Raw genomic sequence first — 25,104 nt, 5'->3', positions numbered from 1 at the left:
GTGTTTTATTTGCTTTACTTTTTTTATTTGTTTTGTCCTAAGCAAATCCCATGAGGAGTAAGAGCCTATTCAATGAATGTGCATAATGGAGTTGTTGGCTTGGTTGGAGCCATTCCAAGTAACAGAATGCAGATGTCCCCATTTTCTACAATAACTTGTAACAATAGGATTTGTATGCTTGCCTTATCTTGCCCACTGTATTGCAGACTGGTAAATACAGTAATTCTCTTAGAGAACCATTGCATGTTATGGTCACACTACCTTTTGCTAAAATATGTAAATACAGTTAAAAGAATCCTAAGAGCTGCAGGAAGGGTGGCCAATATTGTTTGCTACTAAGGAAAATTGGATTTAAATTTTTCTTGGAAATTTCCTTTAATTTTATATGCTTGTCATAAGGTCATCAATTTATTGTTTAACCCTTTGTGTCAAGAGAATAGCAATTTTAAAAATGAATGGTCCCCTAAAAGAAAATGAGTTGCGTTTTGCAATCGGTAGAACGTTTAAGACTCCATGTCACCTTTAAAATTAAAATATTCTTATCAATATAATGATTCTTTAAAGCAACAGAAAGTGGTAAAAGCATAGCCACACTTACAGTGACATTTAACACCATAGTCTAACTATAAATGTGTCAATATAATGCAGATTTTTTATAAACATAAAGGTCTCTGCGACAAAAAATCTTTTTTTTTTTTTGTCTGATTTTGATTGGAAATCGCTCACTACATTAATTTTCATAAATCATATTAATATTACTCTATAATGAAAGCACCCCCAGTCTGATAATTACTGTAAATATTTATATTTGGTTGAAACGCACTCTATTTTTTGTGCAGTCTGTTTTAGGAATCGTATCTGAGAAATGTATAACAAAAGAAAAGCCCTGTTTACAGCTCCCTGTAATGATTACGATTCTTGATGGCTTTCATAGGAGTGTACGTAATTTGTGACAACACCAATAAAAAGACGTGGCAGAAAAAGTTTGCGAGTTAGCGGCAAAGTAAATAAGGCAGGTTTTGCATTTTGAATCTAAACCTTCTGAGCTGTGATTGAATTTGTCGTGAAAGTGTGTCAGGATTAATAAGGGATTCGCGTGCAAAGGTTCCTGGGCTGTGTGGGGTATTGAAAAGCTTGTGATTGGCTCACAAGAGGAGTCATTTCTGTGTTTTGTGTGCAAGGCAGTAAAGGACAAATGTTGATGTGTGCTGTTTGGATCACAGTGCCATCCCCGCACTCCAAACCTTTCTTGCCAGGGCAGCAGGCGAAACAATAATGCTTTGAGGACGTAATTAAAGATATTGTTCAAAGAACAACTTTCTGCATATTTGAATTATTACTGTCATCAAAATCATACAAATATGGAAATATGATTGCCAGAAGCACATAAATCAATGATCAGCGTGGCCTCAAAATCTAATAAATATGTAGAGTTAAATACTTTAAAATGCAAATTGCTGCTGTTGATTTGCATATGGTAGAATTTAAGGGAAATGTTATTGCTTAACAACCTCTAAGGTAGCAGTTAGGGCTTTGGGTAAACACAAGCATTTTTTTTCTCTTATTCATTTTTGGTCAAGTTGTACAATTTGATAAATGATAGGAGACTGCTTTCCTTGGTGAAAATGACTGCATTCTTTTCTGAATCCTTAAGTTGCCTTCAAGTCATCTGAATAATTAAGAGTTAATTATTCTTCATCCATCTAAATCAGAAAAGGACAGATTTAGGGAAGGAATTCATAATTTTTGCCTCACATCCTGTCATGTTGTAATATGATAAACCAAACTGACTCCAAATAATATCTAGTGACCTTATAGTAATTACGCCTCGTGAAGCATTTTGCTTGCAATTCTTTAATCGCTTACATCGATTCCAGAAACTTCACATTAACCGACTCAAAAGTTTAATTGTGTTCAAAAAGAAGGCAATCTAAAATTCAAGTTCCGTTATTATTTTTCTTTAGGTTCCCTACGTGAATAGAATATGACCTTATTACACTTGCTTTATTACATACACAGGCAATTGAAGCTAGTTACTTCCAGTGTTTTGAACCGCTTTCATTTATATTGTTTTTTTTTTTATTTTGCTTATCTACTGTGTTGCGTGTAAGTTTTGCTTGTTTATGCCAATAACTAATAGTAGAAATGTATTGTGAAAATAGGTTGACCAAAACAATATTTAGCGCAGTTGTCAAAACTCGCTGCAAACCTGAAACCTGCATATTGGCTGAAAATGCCTCTAACATGCTGGGAAATGCATTCACTTTTTCAATTTTGCCCATCAAAAGTGTCATCAAAAGGAAACATTTTATGCTTCAGGAATGATCAGCTTGAGTCTTAGGCCTTGTACACATGGTCGGACCAAACCGATGTGACTGGTCCGTCGGACCCTTTTCATAGGTTCACCTCTGAATTGGCCGTACAGCCTGATATTTGTACACACCGTCAGTCCAAAATCCGATCGGGTCAGAACGCGGTGACGTCAAACACACGATGTGCTGAATAAAACGAAGTTCAATGCTTCCAAACATGCGTCGACTTGATTCTGAGCATGCGCGGATTTTGAACCGATGCTTTTCTGTACTAACCATCGGTTTGGTCCGATGGGGCAGCGGTCCATCGGTTCGGTTTTTAAGCATGTTTTAAAATGTTGGACCGAAGGAAAACAGGCCGATGGCCTATACACACGGTCGGTTTGGTCCGATGAAACTGAACTTTGGTTCATTCTCATCGGTTCGGTCCGACCATGTGTACGGGGCCTTAGTTCATGTTTTAATCTTAGTACAGTGAGGTTTGATAAAATTTTATATTACTTTTTTTTTTTTTTTTTTGTGAACTATACACGTAAACAGACTTTTACCTGTAGGGAAAGATCAAGGTTCTAGAGCCAGACTAGGATCATTTTATATTTCTGATACCATTGCTGAGCAGCCAGCAGCATACAATTAGCAGTTTTTGGCACCTTTGTGTAAATCTCATTGGCAGAGAGCAGTGTTTCGGACTGGAGTCCATTTTCTGAAGACTACTAATTTCCTGGACACTGCAGAGATTTGAGCATGTCTGCGCCTACACAGAATTTTATATGACCTTGTAACATTTGTCCAGACTTGAAAACAAGTATACAAAAATTGTCTGCTTGTCCAATTAATGAATTGCTGGATGTCCAAACTTTCTTTGGTGGCAGGTTCTCTTTTTAAAGTATCGCTTTATTTTGTCGCTGCATTTTAGAGTAGACATGTTTACTTTTTCATAGTATTACGCCCAAGAAAATGAATACATTGCTTTCTCCTAAATGCTACAATTACATGCAAAGACACCACTGAAAATAAAGATGTTGTTTTTCTCTAAATGCTATTATTAATTGCAAATAAACCCTTTGCAATTTAAATTAAAAAAAAAGTCAATAAGGAATATGCTAAGTATATCAAGTATTTGAATTAAGCACAGGCGTATAGCAAATAACAGCAAGGTTCAAGCATGCTGCCTTTGCCATGTTTGAATGAAAAATTTAAATTCCCTTGCTCCAGGAGCTGGTGTTTTGTGAACGTTTACTGATCGCACAAGGAACTGTAATAAAGAAATCAATATGCATGATCCTTTTTGTGTAGTACAACAGGGTTAGACTGTTAGGTTAAATACAGGCTGTATTGCTTCCCAGAAAATCAATTTGTTGTACAGTGTGGTTGAGCAAGCTCCTTTTACAGAGTGTCATTTTACTTTGGGCTCAAAGAGAACTCTGTATTGGCGCCTCCATCTTATTGACCAACGGAGGGGCGTCAAGCCAGGAAACCTGACTCCTCTCAAAGTGTTTGTCTTTTGAGGAATTATATGCTCTTAAATTGTCCATTATGTCTCAGACATTTTTCAACAACACATCCCAAATCCCAGATCCTATGAAGTGTATAGATGTACATATGTTTAAGCATCTTTATCAACAGACTTAGGTTTTATAAGCAGTTTTTATTAACTCTGCAGTGGTTTGGCATTAGTAAGCAACTTCTTTTTGTTTAGATATTGTCCACAGTCCTTGAGGCTGGGTTCTCACTATTGCGAATTGGATGCGGTTTCACCGCATCCAATTTGCTTAGCAGGAGATTGTGACCGACTCTCTATGGAGCTGGTTCACACATCTCTGCAGTGGCTCCGGTGTAAATTGCACAGGAGTCTTGTGCATCTTTTTGTCCATTTCGGGTCTGAATTTAGCACAAAATTCAGGCTGAAATCAGAGCTGAAATAGTGAATGGAGACGCACCGGACTCCTGCTGTGAGCCGCTGCGTTCTCCAGTGTGAACCCAGCCTTAAAGTACAAACCAAAAGAAAAACGGCAAGGTTTCTTCAAAGCAGCTCTATACCATTAACATAACAATCATTTTAATATTATTATCGTACATAAAGCACCCAGTGATAAATGAAATCAACATGCATTAAAGGGATTAACTCCAGAGATAAAGTGATAATTCTCCCACTCTACAAGACTCTGGTCCGGCCGCACCTGGAGTATGCTTTTCATCGTATAGTGCAAAATCATAAAAATAAATAGTAATGATAAATTGAAGCCTATCAATTTTTATAACTACAATGAAAAAAATCTACTTAAGCCTTGGTTCACATTGGAGCAATATGGCATGTGATTTGACATGTCAAATCGCATGCCAAATCGGCTGCAAATGCCGTCAATGGCACTGTCCGAATCGGTGCGATGCCGCACTGATTCACAAAAGTAGTCTCTGTACTACTTTTGGCAACCTTGGGGTGCAATTTTCATAGATATCTGTGCAGCAACCTGCATAGATGCCTCTGAAATCGCCCCCGAAGTCGGGACTGACATGCGGGAACGGAATTTTGCGAGTTCAGCTGAACTTAAACAATTTAATTCCTGCTGTCGGTGTAAACCTACACCTGGGGTCATTTTAATTGGTAATCTTTCCAAAATCCAAGGTGCTTCTTATTTCCCACATCCGCTTCACCACAGTAACCAAGTGAAATCCATTCCCCTTTTGGTTCAATACTCAACAACAATTTTTGCCATAATTTTACTGATTTGAAAAACAGGCTTTGGAAACTCCTTCCAGAAAAAAAAAACAGGTCCCCACCAGAGTCTGGATGACACCATAAGTTGATATGCTCACTTGTGCTCAAAGGGAAAAAGCATCCCACATAGCGTAATTCTGTTATTTTTGTGACAATCGCGCTATGAGATCAGGGTAGCTGTGTAGAGATTTTCCAGCTCGCAAACAGCAATCCAAGCACCAACAAGTTGAGAGAAGTAGTCACTGGGGCAGGTTGACAGAACACTTTACACACACCATAGCTGCCACCATCAGTTTTGATGGAAACGTGCACCGTTCACTACATCTGTTCTTGATATTCTTACCTTTTAACCACTTCAGCCTCTGGACAATATGTAAATATCTAAAATAATTTTGCTAGAAAATTGCTTGGAACCCCCAAACATATTTTTTTAAGCAGATACCATAGAGAATAACATGGTGGGTGGCATTCAAATGCTTTTTTTTTTTTTATACAGTTTTTAATGAATTTCAGTGCTCACTAACATAATACCCAATCTTTGGTAAAATATAAAAGATGTTACACCGAGAAAGTAGATACCGGACATGTCTTGCTTTAAAACTGCCCACGCCCGTGGAATGGCGACAAACTGCAGTACATTAAATTATCCATAGGCAATTCTTTAAAAGTCTGTACAGGTTACCACTTTAGATTTACACCGGAGGTCTGGTGCTAGTTATTACTCTGGCTCTGATGTATGCAGTTATACTGTGTGGTGCAATCGCTGTTTACATTAGCCTGAAACCGGAGGTGACAAAATACTCGTCGCTTCTGGTTTATTAGACTATAGAGATGATTGGGGTCATTTCAGTCTTGGGTATTCTTTATGGTCAGCTGGCAGAACCGCCAGCTTCAGTCCCTGGAAAGGGGACCTCCTTCTGCCACCTGTAAAAGCAATCCAGCGTCTAACCCCTAAGGATCGCTTTAACGTTACAGCCCCTCAGCAGCTAAAAAAAAAAAAAAAAAAAAAGATACCAGGATGATGCCTGTAGCTGCAAGCATCATTCTGGTATAACCCCCTTCAACCAGACGGAGACGTACAGGTACGTTGCTGAGGCTGAAGTGGTTAAAGAAATTGTCTATCACATACTGCCATGCTCAGATGAACATACAACAGAGTTTGCAATAAAGAAGCTTCCTACAGAGGCAACATTTTTTTGTTTCTGATTAGTACTTTCAGAGATTCAGCTTGGTGATTTGTCAATCTCTTTTTAATCAAAGACAAGAGACACCGTGCAAGAAAATTTTACAGAAAAAAAAAAAAATACAAAGTATACCTTAAGCAGCAGTAAAATAAACAGGATTAAAAGTAAAAAGTATTTATCAAAGTTCACCATGGTCTTTGTTTAGTGCAAACGTCAATTCACTTGTAGGGTTAGTCCTATTTCATGTCGTCAGAGTCACTTAAATGTGACTTTCTAAGTATCCTTAGTAGTTTAGTTGTCCAACAATGGCTCAGAGCTGCAAATGCAGCCATCTTGTCTGGTCCCTTTAAAGTGCATTTACAGAGCTAGGACAGCCTACGAAAGACCCCAAGGCCTCTTTCATACTTCTGCGACTTGAAAGTTGTGCAATTTTACCGCAATTTCAGGAAATGGCTGTGTCTATGGACCTCAACCCGCATCAAAGTCGGACCAAAGTAGTACCTGGACTACTTTGAAGTCGTTGTGACTTGAAGTCGCACAGATTTGAACGGTACTCATTGAAAATCATGGGGTACAACTTTGTCATGTGACTTTACAGTCTCAAGTTGCAGAACAAGTCGCACAAGTGTGCAAGGGGCCAAGAAAGAGTTTGAGGACTGTGCTGAAGGCACTGGAAGGTTTTCCAATATTCAATTTACACCTTTCTGACAAATATTCAGAGTTCATCAATATTTCCCTCTGACAGGGTTTTCCAATCTAACAAAAAACATATTTAACAGCAAAAAGTTAAGATTTAATGGAAACCAAATACGATATGGATCCTATGAGTGTCTTCCTTAGAAAATCTGTGTCCCCATTAGCCGTTTTGACATTGTAATATAGACATGTTTGGTGTCTGATTTGACATCTTTGCTTATGTCAGGGTAACTGCTTTTTTAGAATGCAACTCTTTTTCTAGAGTTATTGAATATGAACCAGAGTTGAGAACTTAGAATGTATTAAGGTTCAGTTTAAGTTCAAATAAATCCAGACTTACTAATAAGTTTTGCATCTAGACTGTTTTACGACAGGTTTATGACAACCATTTACGACCAGGCCTATTTACAGTCTTTTGCATGCTCTGCTAGAAGAGGTTTTATGACAAGTCTACATTTTATCTAACATTCTCTGTGGTGTGTCAAATTGTGCCTTATGCCTAGTACACACAATCTGACAAATCGAGAATCGATCATGACCATTCATGTGAAATTATCCGAAGGGACAAACATGAAAAAATTTCTATTTTTTGATGCTGTAACATTCAAGATTTGTTTAAAGCGATGTCCCCTGTGTAGGTAGCGTCCATCTTCTGGCCCCTCTACCTTCTGGGCCATGGACTCCGGCTCTGTGATTCACTGGAGCCGCGTGACGTCACTCCCGCGCATGCGCACGGGAGGTGACATTAACGGCACCGGCTAGGGAAGGAACGGCACAGAGTTTTGTTTCTTCCCCACGCATACGCTGTTATTATTTTTGGCGGACTACAAGTGAAATATCTACTAAACTGTTCATGTTTAGGAGATATTTCCACTACCTATAGGCAAGCTTTATTCTAGGCTTACCTATAGGTTGAAGTCCAAAAAAAGGGTTAACAACCACTTTAATAGATCCTCCTTAGGGAGTTTGCAGGTGGAAAATGTCTTATTTAAATCTCAATCATCTTGGGTCTGGTGTACCCTTTGCTGTTAACGTGTGTGGTGGCATCATGCCAAGACTATAAGAGCTATTTAAAACCCTTAGAGAGAAGTTTGTGGATAGTATGAGTATAGCAAGCGATTTAAAAAGATCACCAAAAATGAAAGAAATGGGTCGTTCACCCTGTTTTGGAAAATCTACAAGTTTTTTTTTTTAAACGGCTAATTTCCTAGGACTGACAGACCAAGGAAGCATCTATAATCAGAACCCTACTGCATTAATTAAACCTACAAGTGACGTGTGTCAGGGAAAAAAAAAGTATTTGCTGTCCAGAAAGAGAGCATTTTAGGAAGACTACAGCTCTGAAATGGTGTGCCGTAGACAAATGAATCAAAGATAAATATTTATTTTTTCTTGTGCAAAGTAGCAATAAATATGGTTTAAACCAAAGACCGCATTTCAGGAAAAGAACCTCATACAAACTGCTAAACATGGTGGTGGAGATACTATGGTTTGGGTTGAACAGCTTACATTAATTAAGTCAACTATGGTCTCTGCAACATATCAAAGTGTGCTTGATAAGAATGTAAGGCTATACAGTGCCTTGCGAAAGTATTCGGCCCCCTTGAACTTTGCAACCTTTTGCCACATTTCAGGCTTTAAACATAAAGATATAAAACTGTATTTTTTTTTGAAGAATCAACAACAAGTGGGACACAATCATGAAGTGGAACAAAATTTATTGGATATTTCAAACTTTTTTAACAAATAAAAAACTGAAAAATTGGGCGTGCAAAATTATTCAGCCCCTTTACTTTCAGTGCAGCAAACTCTCTCCAGAAGTTCAGTGAGGATCTCTGAATGATCCAATGTTGACCTAAATGACTAATGATGATAAATAGAATCCACCTGTGTGTAATCAAGTCTCCGTATAAATGCACCTGCACTGTGATAGTCTCAGAGGTCCGTTTAAAGCGCAGAGAGCATAATGAAGAACAAGAAACACACCAGGCAGGTCCGAGATACTGTTGTGGAGAAGTTTAAAGCCGGATTTGGATACAAAAAGATTTCCCAAGCTTTAAACATCCCAAGGAGCACCGTGCAAGCGATAATATTGAAATGGAAGGAGTATCAGACCACTGCAAATCTGCGAAGACCTGGCCGTCCCTCTAAACTTTCAGCTCATACAAGGAGAAGACTGATCAGAGATGCAGCCAAGAGGCCCATGATCACTCTCGATGAACTGCAGAGATCTACAGCTGAGGTGGGAGACTCTGTCCATAGGACAACAATCGGTCGTATACTGCACAAATCTGGCCTTTATGGAAGAGTGGCAAGAAGAAAGCCATTAAAGATATCCATAAAAAGTGTCGTTTAAAGTTTGCCACAAGCCACCTGGGAGACACACCAAACATGTGGAAGAAGGTGCTCTGGTCAGATGAAACCAAAATCGAACTTTTTGGCAACAATGCAAAACGTTATGTTTGGCGTAAAAGCAACACAGCTCATCACCCTGAACACACCATCCCCACTGTCAAACATGGTGGTGACAGCATCATGGTTTGGGCCTGCTTTTCTTCAGCAGGGACAGGGAAGTTGGTTAAAATTGATGGGAAGATGGATGGAGCCAAATACAGGACCATTCTGGAAGAAAACCTGATGGAGTCTGCAAAAGACCTGAGACTGGGACGGAGATTTGTCCAACAAGACAATGATCCAAAACATAAAGCAACATCTACAATGGTTCACAAATAAACATATCCAGGTGTTAGAATGGCCAAGTCAAAGTCCAGACCTGAATCCAATCGAGAATCTGTGGAAAGAACTGAAAACTGCTGTTCACAAACGCTCTCCATCCAACCTCACTGAGCTCGAGTGGTTTTGCAAGGAGGAATGGGCAAAAATTTCAGTCTCTCGATGTGCAAAACTGATAGAGACATACCCCAAGCGACTTACAGCTGTAATCGCAGCAAAAGGTGGCGCTACAAAGTATTATCTTAAGGGGGCTGAATAATTTTGCACGCCCAATTTTTCAGTTTTTTATTTGTTAAAAAAGTTTGAAATATCCAATAAATTTCGTTCCACTTCATGATTGTGTCCCACTTGTTGATTCTTCAACAAAAAAAAAATACAGTTTTATATCTTTATGTTTGAAGTCTGAAATGTGGCAAAAGGTCACAAATTTCAAGGGGGCCGAATACTTTCGCAAGGCACTGTATGTCCCAAAGTTGAAGTTGAACTTGACATGGACATCTTTCAACACAAGAATCATCCGAATCACACTAGCAAATTGACCAAGAAAGGGCTCAAAAAGGAGCAGAGGGTTATAGACTTGCCCAGTCAAAGCCTTGCTGTAAATCATGATGACATTTTGTGGGGGTTTGAAATGGGCTAAAAATGCAAGATAATCCACAGACCTCTTGCAACTGAAGACATTTTGCATGGAGAAGTGCTCACAATTTTCATTGTGTCAGTGTTGGAGACTGTTGGGCAGGTATGCAGAAAGCTTATAATTTCTGCTAAAAGGGTCAATGCCAGATACTTAAAGCGGGGGTTCACCCTAAAAAAAAATTCTAACATTACATTGAGCTCACTACCGACATTGACTGACAGTATGCAGATCTTTTATTTATTTTTTGCCGTACATACCGTTTTTTCGTTATTTCCCCCCGGCTTCCGGGTAGTGAATCCGGGAGTGGGCGTTCCTATGCACAGGCTAAGTGATTGACGTATTACAAAAGCTTCCCCTCGGCGCATACAGCCGCGTCACGAGTTGCCAAAAGAAGCCGAACGCCGGTGCGCAGGTACCTTATAGAGCCAACTCGCAGTCCGGCTTCTTTCGGAAACTCGTGACTCTGCTGTATGTGCCGAGGGGAAGCTTTTGTCATACGTCAATCACTTAGCCTGTGCATAGGAATGCCCACTCCTGCGGGATTCACTACCCGGAAGCCGGGGGGAAAATAACAAAAAAAACAGTATGTACGGCAAAAAAAAAAAAAAAGGATCTGCATACTGTCAATGTCGGTAGTGAGCTCAATGTAATGTTAGAATTTTTTTTAGGGTGAACCCCCGCTTTAACTCCATTCATTCTATTGGTATTTTTGTTGAAGACATTTTCGAATAGCGTGCTTTCCTTCTATTTGTAGATATGGCATCAATTTTCATGGGGTGTACTTTTTTTCTCACATCTTTCACTCACACACACATATGCATTATGCATTTGTAATTTTATACACAACATGGGGAGCTTTGTGCATCTTAAAAACATTCCTTTCTTCAGTGGTTGTGTAATGCAGAGACCAGACATTTTGCTACCTTAACTTATTACCTGTCTGTATATCCATAAACAGAACCTGTGTAGTTGGGGACAGAGAGCAGGAGATGTGCTTCACAACCTCCCAACCTCCTTAGGCACAGCATTACTCCACAGTCATAATGTACAAGGCTGATGTATGGAGCAAGGTTTATATTCAGATTTAGTTTTCTCATTTCTTAAAATGATGTCCTTTTAAAACACTTTGACCATTTTTGATGCAACTGTTCAATTGCAGAGACAATCTTTTGCGTTTTGTGTGTTTTTTTACAAAACATTTGTTGATGGACTCTGACTTTTCCTTTTATTTCTGTCAACCCAATTACAGCACATTGCAGCACACTCTCATCCTACTTGTTTGCCTGTTATGTGCTATATATGTTTAAATCATAAGCATGTTCATTTGGATATTTCAATGTGGAAACTTCAAGCTGTTGCTTCATACTGTGATATAGGCAAAATGTAATGAATTCATTCTGTCTATCTAGCTATTGTCAAAGATATAACATTTTTGTGATTCTGCAGATGTGGCCAAAAAAGCAGTGAAAGCAGTAATGCATCTACTAAAAGCACTAGTGTGCAGCAGCCAATACATTTTTGCATTTTATCAATCTACGGTAGTGAGAATAGCTCTTTAGTTTCTATTGGTAACTGTAGTTAGGGCATTGCTGTTCATTTTTTTTTTTTTAATACATAAATAGCTTAATGTGACACTGCATTTCTCCCACAACTGAAGGGTCTGAATTTCATTGTCTGCAACTGGCTGTGCTGCTTTTAGCTATTTGTGTGGATTTGCATAACTGCTAAATGTGGTTTACCATATGAAACAACTGCAAATTATTCTGATTCTAATATATGTTTCCAAGCCGGACGTATAATTGCAGGGGAAGAGTGAAAGGTTACTTGTCACGAACACCAGTGGGTAAATAGAACATTATTCCCTAATACCAGGTTATCAGCTTTTTCCTGAAATATTGGGATTTACAGTGAGATTTTTTTATGTGAGAATGTGAACTCTCTGCTGGTAGGAAATAGCTGCATTGCCGAAAATAATACACAGACACACAAGGTTAATTAAATTTAACTGTTCAGCACAATTATGCTTTTGTATATATGCAGTTTACAGGCTTAGGCTTACTACATTCATTCACGTTTCTTCTCTTTTAAGTATAGCTGTTAAAATTTGTGCAGTGATTTTTTTTTTCTTTTTTGTAGATCTTTTGCAAAGGTACACTTTGATTGTAAAATGATAGTTCAACATAACCGTCTATGATCATAAAGCAATGTTAAAAGATGCATATATGTTGCCTCTTAGTCGTCTTTTACTTTGAATGTGTTGGATTTAACATGTGGTCATATAATCACTAGGTCTGTCGAGATGTGCTGTTATAAGTAGAGTGGAGTGAATCGATCTTCAGTTTTGAGGTTAGCCGCAAAGCAGACAAATTTTCTGCCAGTGGATATCATTTAAACCCCCCCCCCCCAAAAAAAAAAGAAAAACCCTGACCTGCTAGACCCGCATAAAACAAACAAACAAAATATATATATATATATATATATATATATATATATATATATATATATATATATACATATACACACACACATATACATACATACATACATACATATACACACACACATATACACACACACACATATATACACACGCACACAATCTCACAAAAGTGAGTACACCCCTCACATTTTTGTGAATATTTTATTATATCTTTTCATATGACAACACTGATGAAATTGCACTTTGCTACAATGTAAATTATTGAGTGTACAGCTTGTATAAAAGAGTAAATTTTCTGTCCCCTCAAAATAACTCACCACATAGCCATTAATGTCTAAACCGCTGGCAACAAAAGTGAGTACACCCCTAAGTGAAACTGTACAAATTGGGTCTGATTAGCCATTTTCCCTCCCCAGTTTCATGTGACTCGTTAGTGTTAGAATGTCTCAGGTGTGAATAGGGAGCAGGTGTTTTACATTTGGTGTTATCGCTCTCATTCTCTTATGTCGCGTACACACGGTCGTTTTTTGTCTAGTTAAAAAAACGTTTTTTCTCATGAAAAAAACACGAAATTTTTCAAACTTCATTTTAAAAAACAACGTTGCCTACACACCATCGTTTTTTCAAAATGCTCTAGCAAAGCGCGGTTACGTTCAGCACGTACGGCGGCACTCTGTTCCATTCAAGCTCGCGTCATAACTTGCTTCTGAGCATGCGCGGGTTTAAAAATGTCATTTTAAATGTTTCAGCCCACACACGATAATTTTTTATGACACAAAAAACAACGTTTTGAAAAACGACATAGAAAATTTAAGCATGTTCGAATTTTTTTTTGTCGTCTTTCAGACGTTTTCCCCACACACGGTTACTTTAAATGATGTTTTTAAAAATGTCATTTTTTTTCATCACAAAAAACGACTGTGTGTACGCGGCATTATACTGATCACTGGAAGTTCAACATGGCACCTCATGGCAAAGAACTCTCTGAGGATCTGAACATTTTTTTATTGTTGCTCTACACAAAGATGACCAAGGCTATAAGAAGATTGCCAAAACCCTGAAACTGAGCTGCGGCAACGGTGGCCAAAACCATACAGCGGTTTAACAGGACAGGTTCCACTCGCCATGGTCGACCAAAGAAGTTGAGTGCATGTGCCTAGTGTCATATCCAGAGATTGTCTTTAGGAAATAGACGTATGAGTGCTGCCAGCATTGCTGCAGGGATTGAAGGGGTGGGGGGGGTCAGCCTGTCGGTGCTCAGACCATATGCTGCACACTGCATCAAATTGGTCTGCGTGGCTGTTGTCTCAGAAGGAAGCCTCTTCTAAAGATGGTGCACACGAAAGCCCGCAAACAGTTTGCTGAAGACAAGCAGACTAAGGATGTGGATTACTTGAACCATGTCTGTGGTCTGATTAGACCAAGATAAACGTATTTGGCTCAGATTGTGTCAAGCATGGTGGTGGGAGTGTCTTGGTCTGGGGCTACATGAGTGCTGCTGGTACTTGGGGAGCTACAGTTCATTAAGGGAACCATGAATATTAACATGTACTGTGATATTCTGAAGCAGAGCATGATCCCCTCCCTTCGAAGACTTGGCCACAGGGCAGCATTTCAACATAACGACCCCCAAACACACCTCCAAGACGACCACTGCTTTACTGAAGAAGCTGAGGGTAAAGGTGATGGACTAACCAAGCATGTCTCCAGACATAAACCTTATTGTTTATCTGTGGGGCATCCTCAAATGGAAGGTAAAGGAGCGAAAGGTTTCTAACATCCACCAGCTCCGTGATGTCGTCACAGAGGAGTGGAAGAAGACCCCTGTGGCAACCTGTAAAGCTCTGGTGAACTCCATACCTAAGAGGGTTAAGGCAGTGCTGGAAAACAATGGTGGCCTCACAAAATATTGTCACTTTGGGCTCATTTGGACATTTTCACTTGGAGGTGTACTCGCTTTTGTTGGCAGCAGTTTAGACATTAATGACTGTGTGTTGCGGTTTTTTGAGGAGACCGCAAATTTACACTGTTATACAAGCTGTACACTCACAACTTTACATTGTAGCAAATTGTAATTTCTTCAGTGTTGTCACATAAAAAGTTATAATAAAATATTTACAAAAATGTGAGGGGTGTACCCACTTTTGTGAGATACTGTGTGTGTGTGTGTATGTATGTATGTATATATATATAATGTGTGTGTAAAATATATATATATATATATATATATACCCTGTCATTCGAAAAATACCAGATTTGCTGTATCTTAGCAGTCAGTCAGAGCAGTGCCACATGCCATGCTGTTGCTAACAAGTTCGACCAACCACTCTAGCAATAGAACGTTAAAGGGGAGTTCCACCCACAATTTTACTTTTGAAATATAAATACCCCTGTAATGCACAAGCTTAATGTAGTCTAGTAAAGTTAGTCTGTAAACTAAGGTCCGTTTTGTTAGGTTGTTAGAGCATTTAGTTAGTTTATAGTCTAGAAATAGACCATGGCCATCTTAAGTGTGGGCATCATGAAGCCAGGCTGTATGACTTCCTGGATTTCAGCCTTGCAGATCTCGCACATGCTCAGTGCTGCACAAGCGATGTAGAAGGTTTCAGTCAGATTTCCATAGCAACGGGAGTGTCAGAGGAAGTTGCCGCCCCTTCTCTATGCAAATAGGCTATTTGCAAGGACTACTGGGATACATGATGCCTATCCCAGAAACCCTTGCGAATAGCCTTGTGACTTAAAAGCCTAGGCTGATAAGGAGGAGGAAGTAATGAAGGACTACAAAATAAAGGTATTTACAAGCAACAAAACAAATAAAAATTGTCCATTCTGAACACTAAGATTAGGGCATGCAGCACAGACAAACATAAAAAAATGGGTGGAACTCCACTTTAAGGAGGTAGTGCAGCTACTAGAGAAGGATTATGTGCAACTTACCTTATACTGACACCCCTGCCCAGAGAACCTATAAAACAGTATTTAGACTTCTTAACTGCTAATCTGATCAGAAAACAAAAATAGAAAGTGCAAATTGAAAAGCACAAACAAATTACCACTTAAACAGATTGTGAGATTTATTTAGACTGTAGTCCCAGAAGAAAGATATGGATCTTTCTCCTTTCTAAACATCATTGTACAGTTGTTTATTTTTTTGGTTCCTTTTGGGGGATGGGAGAGTAATGAAATGAAAGTTCTTTGGCTATTATTCAATAAACATTACTTTACTATGGCATGCTCTCTCTTCTCTTCTTGGCATTGATCACATTTACCACGTATGCGGTAAAATGAAACTACGCCGTTGGTCACAGATCAGAACCAAGCACAGCAGCTCTTTACCATGTGGTCAGTTGTGTCCAATCACAACTGATCACAGTGTAAACAGGATTCGCTGGTTATCTGCATTCCTCTTCTCGCTCTAACCGCGCGTGAGGAGAACTGATAACCGTCAATTTCACACAGGGGACAAGCTACACTGATAACCAGGGCACTGATCAGCTCCAACATTTCCCTACAAGTGCCCGTCAGTGCCTCCTCATTAGTAAAGGAGAAAAAAAATACTTATTTATAAAATGTTAAATACCACCAAAAGAAAGCTCCATCTGTGTCAAAAAAAATATAACAAGTCTGTCTGGATACAGTATTTCATGACTGCGCAATTGTCATTCAAAGTGCAACAGCTCTGAGAGCTGAAGATTGGCCTGGGCAGGAAGAGGGTAGAAGTGCCCAGTATGCAAGTGGTTAAATGACTTGAGTGCCAACAGTGTGTTAGTTTTACATGGCACAGATGCTGTATGTTGTAGTGCACATTTTTCTAAAAAGAAGTAAGATGCAGTCCTAGTGTATTTTTTAGTCTTTTTTTATTTTTTATTTATTGTGTCTTAACATTTTACATGATGGTAGAAAACACATTATCCAGCAAACAGTAAAAAACTCAGCCAAGTATAGAAGGAGTCAGAGAATGTATTCAACTAGTGGGATTATGGATTTGTTTGATTCGGGTAATTGAAAGTGTTTCAAACTATTATAGCAGCATGAAGGCTTGTTTAAGTGTCTAGCTGTCAGTCAGTTAAGAAGGTGAAAAGTATTCAATTGTCACTCTGTCAGTCAATTGAGATGAGAACTGTCTACCTAATGGATTTCTTTACACAGACGTCGACGTGGAGGTAGAAGTAAAATCAATGTGTTGTCATGTGTAAGCACGCTGCATCAAACTGCCAGGTGAATTGAAGCTGGAGCACTGTACCATCTACATCATAGATTGTGCTGTGTTAGAGAACAAGCCTTTCCTATAATTCTCACTTTGAGAATGAAGACATTTCCATCTTTGTGCACCCTTTTTAGTGGTACAAAACCACATGATCACACAGAATACAAATGCATTTGTGCTACACAATTTTTCTTAGGAAGTAAAATCATGCTACTGTGTTTTGTTTGTTTTTTGGTTCATATTGTGGTTGATTTTTTTTTTTTTTTGCATATTTGGTTCTTCATATATATTTTTTTAACCATTTCAAGAGCCTTGAAAACCACTGTTTTGAAAACTATTGTATTATCTACATTGGTTTTACTGAATTGTTTGTGCCTTTGTTGTGGTAGTATAATAGTTTAGCCATAATGGGTGTGTACACTTGGAACTGACATGCTAGCACAGTAGGGAGACAAAATGAAGGATAGAAAGTCTGTTGCGCTACTGCGAGTAGTAGAATGTGAATCAAGTAAACATAAATATAAAATATAAATTCAATTACCAAAGCTGCTATATCTAAAGGTGCACAAAACCGCTGACATGTAAATGTATAAAAATGATAAGCGCTAAAGTGATGGTGCAAAAAAACACATCCAAATAAATAAATAAATTAATGAATAAATTCACAACCACCACGCTTGCACTGAAAGTGACAGGATGGGCTGAATAGCCCAAAACGTGGAGATGGCTTCTCCACTAAATGAATAAACAAATCCTAGTGATCAAGATAAACGTGAATATGACACTTAATAATGGAGTCCATAAATGGATCATCAAATGGAGCAGAAAAATGGATGGATCTTCTAGATGTGTTACAAGAATCCAATAGCCGTTCTCATATTGCCCTTACCTTCATCCGATGGTGTATGTGCATATAGGGCAAGTGGTCCCTTCTCCTGCTGAATCAGCACCGCCACTCCTCATTAAATTCCAATGGTATATTATTTCAAAATTGTCGCTCTATTTTTTTTTATAGCGCAACAAATAAAAACCGCAGAGGTGATCAAATACCACCATCAGAAAGCTCTATTTGTAGGGAAAAAAAGGACACCGATTTTGTTTGGGAGCCACGTCACACGCAATAGTCAGTTAAAGCGACGCAGTGCTGAATCGCAAAAAGGGGCCTGGTCCTTTACCTGCATATTGGTCCGGGTCTTAAGTGGTTAAGGTCCTATTACTTGTTCCTGATCTTTTCTTCATATTGAAAATGCAGCCCTCCTGAACTTTATTCTGGCTCCTAATGTAGTTAAAGGTTTCAGTCATGTCCCCCCCCCCCCCTATTCATTCCTTATAACTATTCCTATTCGGTTACCACAGTCTCTCTTGATATGTTTTATCCCCCAGACATTTTTAGATTTTTTTTGGACTTGCTTTGTTTTATAAATATCTTGTAAGTGAGGTCTCAATAACTGGACATCATATTCTAAGTGAGCTTTGATTCAAATTGTAGATATGGGGAATATGGATTTCCTTCCTTTTGCTTCTGATCCCTCTACTGATGCCCCCAGAATATTTTTTTTCTTTTCCCACTGTAAAGCCATACCATTTGCTCATTTTGCAATTATCTTAAATAAAAACTTCAAATCCATTTTCTTTGTAGTTTTAGAAAATACTGTACCCCAATATTGTACTCTACCAGATGAGTCTTTTTGCTTAAGTGTATTACTTTGCATTTTGAAACATTGTACTGCAGTTTTTACTGCTTTAACCAAACACCTCCAGGAATATGGACTCAGCACACATTGCGCATCTTTGTGTTTACCAGCAAACTTAAGTTATATCACTTAGAAACAGGTTAAATAGAACAGGACCTAGTGCAGAGTCTTGTGGTATACCACTGGTGACTGGTTCTTGTTCCAAATTTACCCTGTTTCCAACCACACTATGTTACTGTATCTATCCTTTAGTCAATGGTGTATTCACTGAAAAACTCAAGTCCTACAGTAGCTTGTACACAATTGTTGAGACCCCCCCCCCCCATTCCAAGTGTGTTATATACAGTTGTTTGTCTCCCCATCCATCATATATACCGTTCTCTTCTTCTTGCAAATAAATGCCTGGCTATAATAGGCATCAAATAATGTGTTGGATTGGCTATTTGTAGTTTTCTCTAAGGGTGTTTCTGGGGTTGTAATGCAGAAGTTCAATCAAATCTATCACCAACACACCATGTTTTAATAAACAGATAGGACACTTTGAAGTCACCAACAGAAAGCAGTGGCATTTTGAGGCCACTACGGGCCCTGTGCTAGTGATATTTTGGAGTGAAATTGTGCTTTGGTGGTGCCATTTGCCATTTCACCACAGCATCTTCTTATGACTGGGTCCTAAGTCTGCAGACTGAATGAAAAAAAGGTAACCGATCCCTCCATGGAAGAAGAACTCTCCCGCTAGGCTATTGCATTTTGACAACCAGCCCCGGCAGCTGCACAAAGTACTCACACATCAGCTGCATTGTTTGGATGCAGCCGATAATCGAAAAGTGTGCCAGCAGCCGCCTCGACAAGTCAATTGAATGAGACCAAAGTGATTGCATAGAGCGGATTTACGCTTTGATGCAAGGTTGGAGAAAAAGAAGAAACTAAGACCCAGCAATCTAAAAGGCCCATGTGGAAATAGATGAGAAGCTAGGGGTATGTGGGAAAAACTGTTTCCTTCATGGGAAATTAAACAAATTTCCCAACCCCCACCTTGCTATCCAGCAAAATAACTAAATAAAAAGCTGCTTCTAAATACATTAGGAAAAAACGAACTCTCTGTTGCAAATGTGTTTGGTTTTGGCTAGGTATGTGTTTAGTTTTTTCAGGCAGCCAAATGGGATAAATGAAAGCCTGTGCGCTGGGGAAAAATCAAGGATAATCTGGATATTTCAGAACTATTTCTACATTCTGGCCACCAAAGGATGCACATGGCCATGGTAATTCTTGTCTGTTCTTCTGGAAGTCTACAGTATGTTTTATTTTTTTTGGTAAATCAGATTTTGTGCTGTTGGTTTGTCAGTTGTTAGAAAAGCACTTACTGGGTTACCTAATTCAGAAAAAAATGTATATACAGGGCGCTCCAAGCATTTGAATCCTGACAGATAGTCTGTGTTGGAGAGGGTAGAAAATCTTCACACACTTTAGGCAGCACTCAGGGAGACGAGCAATCTCTAATGGAAACAGAAAAACAAACAAGGCGCCTCTAAGTGCGGAAGTATAAAACTTTTATTATCCCCTAGAGGGGTAAAAACACTTACAAGATAGTGGATACAACAGGTATGTAGCAGGTAAGTGCATCCAGGAGAAGTTCCAGTGGCAGGGCAGTCCCAGTCTGTGATGGTAAAGCTTCCAGGGAAGTCCACAAGATAACAGCTGACTTGTGCTGTGAATATTCAGAGGAAGCGAGACAGAAACCAGCGTGGAACACAAACCGGAAGTGGACAGGAAGTGTGTCATGGAGGCGGGACGCGTTTCGGAACAGCTCATTACAACACATAGACTATAAGACGTCTAGCCCTTATGGAACCATCTTCACTGGCTGAAGGAACCAATGAGCTGTTCCGAAACACGTCAATACTCTGACACACTTCCTGTTTGTGTTCCATGCTGGTTTCTGTCTCCCTTCCTCTGATGTCATCCCCAGGCTCCAGTGTTATTGTGTCCTCTGAATATTCACAGCACAAGTCGGCTGTTATCTCGTGGACTTCCCTGGAAGCTTTACCATCACAGACTGGGACTGCCCTGCCACTGGAACATCTCCTGGACGCACTTACCTGCTACATGCCTGTTTTATCCACTATCCTGTAAGTGTTTTTAACCCTCTAGTGCAGGGATCTGTAATTAGCGAACCTCCAGCTGTTGCAAAACTACAAGTCCCATCATGCCTCTGCCTGGGTGTCATGCTTGTGGCTGTCAGAGTCTTGCTATGCCTATGGAACTTGTAGTTCTGCAACAGCTGGAGGTCCGCTAATTGATTACCCCTGCTCTAGGGGATATTAAAGTGTTTATACTTCTGCACTTAGAGGCGCCTTGTTTGTTTTTCTGTTTGGGTTACCTAATTGTTTGTGCTATTGTAGCAACTGACTATTGTGGAAACTGTTAAAAATTATGAAGATGAATATTATTATTATTTTTTTGGACAAGGCAAAAAGCAGTGGTTTTATGAAACCAAGGCAGCCATTTACCTATACATTTTTACATGTCACAATTGAAGAAATTTTCTAACTTTTGCAAACAAATCACATGGTATATATCTTGTACTATTTCTTCTAAAATATTTATTTTGAAAATCTTCTCAAAAGAATGGTGTTCCACCCCACACACATTTTTATTGGCCTGGTAATGATGATGATGGGGTGCCTCACAAGCAAGTAGGAACATGCAGGATGTATCTGTTTTGTCCCAGAAGGGACTGAGATTCAGATGTTCTAGCAGGGTTTTAAATGGTGCTGCAGGTATGTTATACCTGTCAGCAGTTTTTTTTTTTTTTTTTTTAATGTATAGGGCTGCTTTAATGTGCAGTGGGCCTGCTGAACATCATTTGTAGGTTTTTATTCAGAATGTAATAGGAAGGGTGCACCTAGTCCAAACATGGATATTGCAAAATAAACAGTAAATAATTATGAGCTTTGCAAATTGGAAACAGATTTACCAAGACCTATAGCTTGCCATCAATGCCTTAGGAAGTTAGACTTGGCAACACGTGTTAAACTGTGTTATGAGGAAATGTAACACATTCATTATCTTTGTGGTATGGGCTACTCCCCAAAATTATTGTAAAATATTGAAACATTTCTTGAAAAGCATGCAGAAACACACAGAGAGCTCTGAATGTTTAAAATACGTAAATGAGTTTAATTGCTGCATAAATATGGCACTTTCTCTGATCTTTGGTAGTGTAAGTACCTCACTGTCAGTGGGAGTGCCCTGTAAGGTTGCAGGTCACCGATTTTTGTAGCACTGCTAAAATATTGTAAAAGTTTAACAAAAGGCAAATCTTTATTTTTTTTGTTTTTAGTAGAGTGGGGAGGGATCTTAACACCTGACATGTTTTTATTGCCCTCTGTGGCGCTGTTAACGCAGATTTAACTTCTCAGTTTATCCTGTTTACCATTATAACCAAGAATCAAAGTGAAAGAAAATCCTGTCACCAAAGGAAAAATCTTGTATTTTGGACAACAGGGATTCCTCTAAATTTTTAGGGGATTTTCTCTCGCTCTCTGTTTTTTTTTTTTTATTTATTAGGGGACAGGAAGTGAAGGGAAATCTGCTCAATGGGACACATATGGCAAAAAAAAAAAAAAAACAGACAGGAGTTATACCCCTCCCTGAAATAACAACAAAACTTTTCCCCTTCAATTCTACTTTAATGCTGATACTCGGGATAAGCAAGTAATGTTCAAGTACAAGAGGCACATACATTCTTACTTGGATATTGGTGTGCTTTGTGTCTTCCTTTAGATCCAGCATGAAAACTTTGCCTTGTGTAGAAGCTTCCTGTAAAAAGAAAGATCTCTGCTGCTCTCTAACCTTGTACAGGATGATAGGTCTTGTATCCGTGCTCTCCTGTTGCTTTTCTGTAGGCAGCCTGTAGTGGGTGAACTCACTGACTCCCACTCACAGGTTATGTGAAGCACAGTGATGTTGTTGCTGCTTTTACATGGTAAAAATTGGATTTGAAAAAGCATTTGATGCACACAAAGTGGATTTACACAGTATATATCAGTTTTTTTTTCTTATTTATTTTATTTTTATAATAATAAATAGTTTTTTTACATTTTGATCACTTTTATTGTGGTCACAAGGAATGTAAACATCCCTTGTGACAGTAATATGTGGTGACAGGTACTCTTTATGGAGGGATCGGGGGTCTAAAAGACCCCCGATCCCTCCTTTGCCCTTCAAAGTATTTAGATCGCCGAAAACGGCGATTCTGAATACTGTGTACGTTTTTTTAAATCCAGCGCCATTGGCAGCCGAGAAACCCGGAAGTGACGTCATTGCGGAGACTGAATCAAAGCCATTTACGGCTTAGTTTCAGTCTGCGCCTGGACACTGGAGGCGCCAGATCGAGGATCGGGTCTCCCAGTGGGACAGGAGGCCCGGTCAGAGCGGCAGGAGGTGGGGATGTCCCCTCCCGCTCCTCCGGCATAACAACCGAGCGGCTTTTAGCCGCATCGGTTGTTATGTCTGGATAGCCAATCACCCGCTCTAAACAACGGTACCGGGATGTTGCCTGCAGCTGCAGGCATCATCCCGGTATAACCCCCGAAAGCCGAGGACGCATATATGCATACGCTCAGCGTGAAAAGGGTTAACAGAAGATTGTCGGGATGACAAGAGCACAAATTAGCACAACAGTGACTTTCCCCCCCCCAGTTTTGTAAAAATTTAAATTACATTGCGTTCACGTACATGAGCGGGAGTGAGTGTTCCAGAGTTGGCCACATTTCTTATACTATTGTTTTTAAAGCTTGTGTAGGCACCTGGAAGTCCTCGCAGAACCACTTAAGCATCTGTTACGTCCTGGGTTCTTTAAAAACTTAACAGGAACAATTGTATTAAAAATTTGTGTTTGTTATAGTGGACAAAATGAAGTTATCTGTGAGCCAGAATGTCCTCAAAGAACATGAGAGAAGATGCAGTAATGATTTGTATTTCTTTGGTTACTGCTGCGTTATGTGGCACTCCCTGAATATGCTATTGTATGTCTCTTCTTTTTTGTCAACATAGATTATTTCGAAGCATGTCCTGAACCTATAATTATGCTCTTGATTTTCTTCAATAATTTCAAAGTGTTTTTATTTAAAAGACCTTGCCATTATTGGGATGTTTGTTATTTCTCACTCATGGATGATGAAATGTATGGCATGCATAGAACATAATAGCTATTTCTGCCCTGAGTACATTTATGATTTATGGGCAACATGTATTTTTTTTCTTTTCTTTTGTGATTGATCTTTATTGTCTCTGTATACTAACTCTGTGCAGAAGCACTAGTCTATTTTGAGCTAAACCAGACCTCTTAAAAAAAAGAATCAAATTATTTCATCATGTTGAAAATGAAAAGCTGTAATTACTTGTAATTGGGCTTCAGATCTTAGAAATTGGGGAATTCTTTTTCCAGAGGTTTAAGATCACTCACAAATCGAGACAGACCTTTGTGCAATACAAAATCATTTTGTACAATATTGTTTTTTTTGTTTTGTTTTTTGGGAAGGGGTTATCTTGCTGCCATCCATGAGTAAATATTATAATTGATGTTGGTAGTAGTATTGTTGTGTGAGAGAGGTTTTTCTAAATGATTTGTTTTGCCTTAATTGCTGATATTTTTTGATGGCTGAAAAAGAAACTATTGGCAAATTCAGGAATGGAATTAAAATTCACAAATCTAAACCGCAAATTGCTGCTTTATATTTATCAATGTATATTTCCATGTGCGCTTTTATATTCATTATATGTAATTTCTTAATGTGTGAGCATACCATGTAGAGACTACACTGAATTAATCAAGTATGAGCTCACATATTTGTTAAAACTGAGCATAATGGGAAAAAAAACAACTGTAGTGGTTTTGTACAAAGATGTCACAATGTTTGCTAATGCCTAGCAGTAGTCCCATATGCATTAGGTACAAAAAGGATGAAATTTGTGTTTTTTTACCAGCATTTGAAAGTGTTAAAGAAAACTTGTCAAAAAATCAGACAATTCAAACAAACAAAGTATATCATAAGTCTCCCTAATTCACTCCTTTCTGCTGCACCACAGTTAGTGAGGCTGCCCAACACAATTAAACAATAGTGGGGGAACTATTGGAGTGTCAAAGGAATCACTTGGAGAGGCTCTGATGAAGTTTTATATACAGGTAGGTTAATTTGGGGTTAACAATATAGACTGTCTTTTGTAATGGATGAGCAGTATCTGGTAACGTGACAGCAGTCTTGTTTAATAAGTATGTTGAAATAGGGCTACATGTCTGCTGATGTCACTTTTTTTCACCAGGCTCATTATGATTAAAGGGGTTGTAAAGGTAAAAAATGTTTTCCCTAAATAGCTTCTTTACCTTAGTGCAGTCCTCCTTCACTTGCCTCATCCTCCAATTTTGCTTTTAAATGTCCTTATTTCTTCTGAGAAATCCTCACTTCCTGTTCTTCTGT

The 25,104-nt window shown here is 38.9% G+C and overlaps 1 protein-coding gene across 1 annotated transcript in view; it reads left to right on the top strand.

Annotated features, from left to right (window-relative positions):
- Positions 1-25,104, top strand: part of ZNF407 (zinc finger protein 407) — a 651,163-nt gene that overhangs the window by 151,058 nt on the left and 475,001 nt on the right. The gene's annotated exons all lie outside the window — the stretch shown is intronic.

The sequence above is a fragment of the Rana temporaria genome, chromosome 5 (assembly GCF_905171775.1).
Source record: "Rana temporaria chromosome 5, aRanTem1.1, whole genome shotgun sequence".
NCBI lineage: Eukaryota > Metazoa > Chordata > Amphibia > Anura > Ranidae > Rana > Rana temporaria.
Note: the sequence above shows the minus strand (reverse complement) of the source record. Positions and strands in the feature narration are given on the sequence as shown.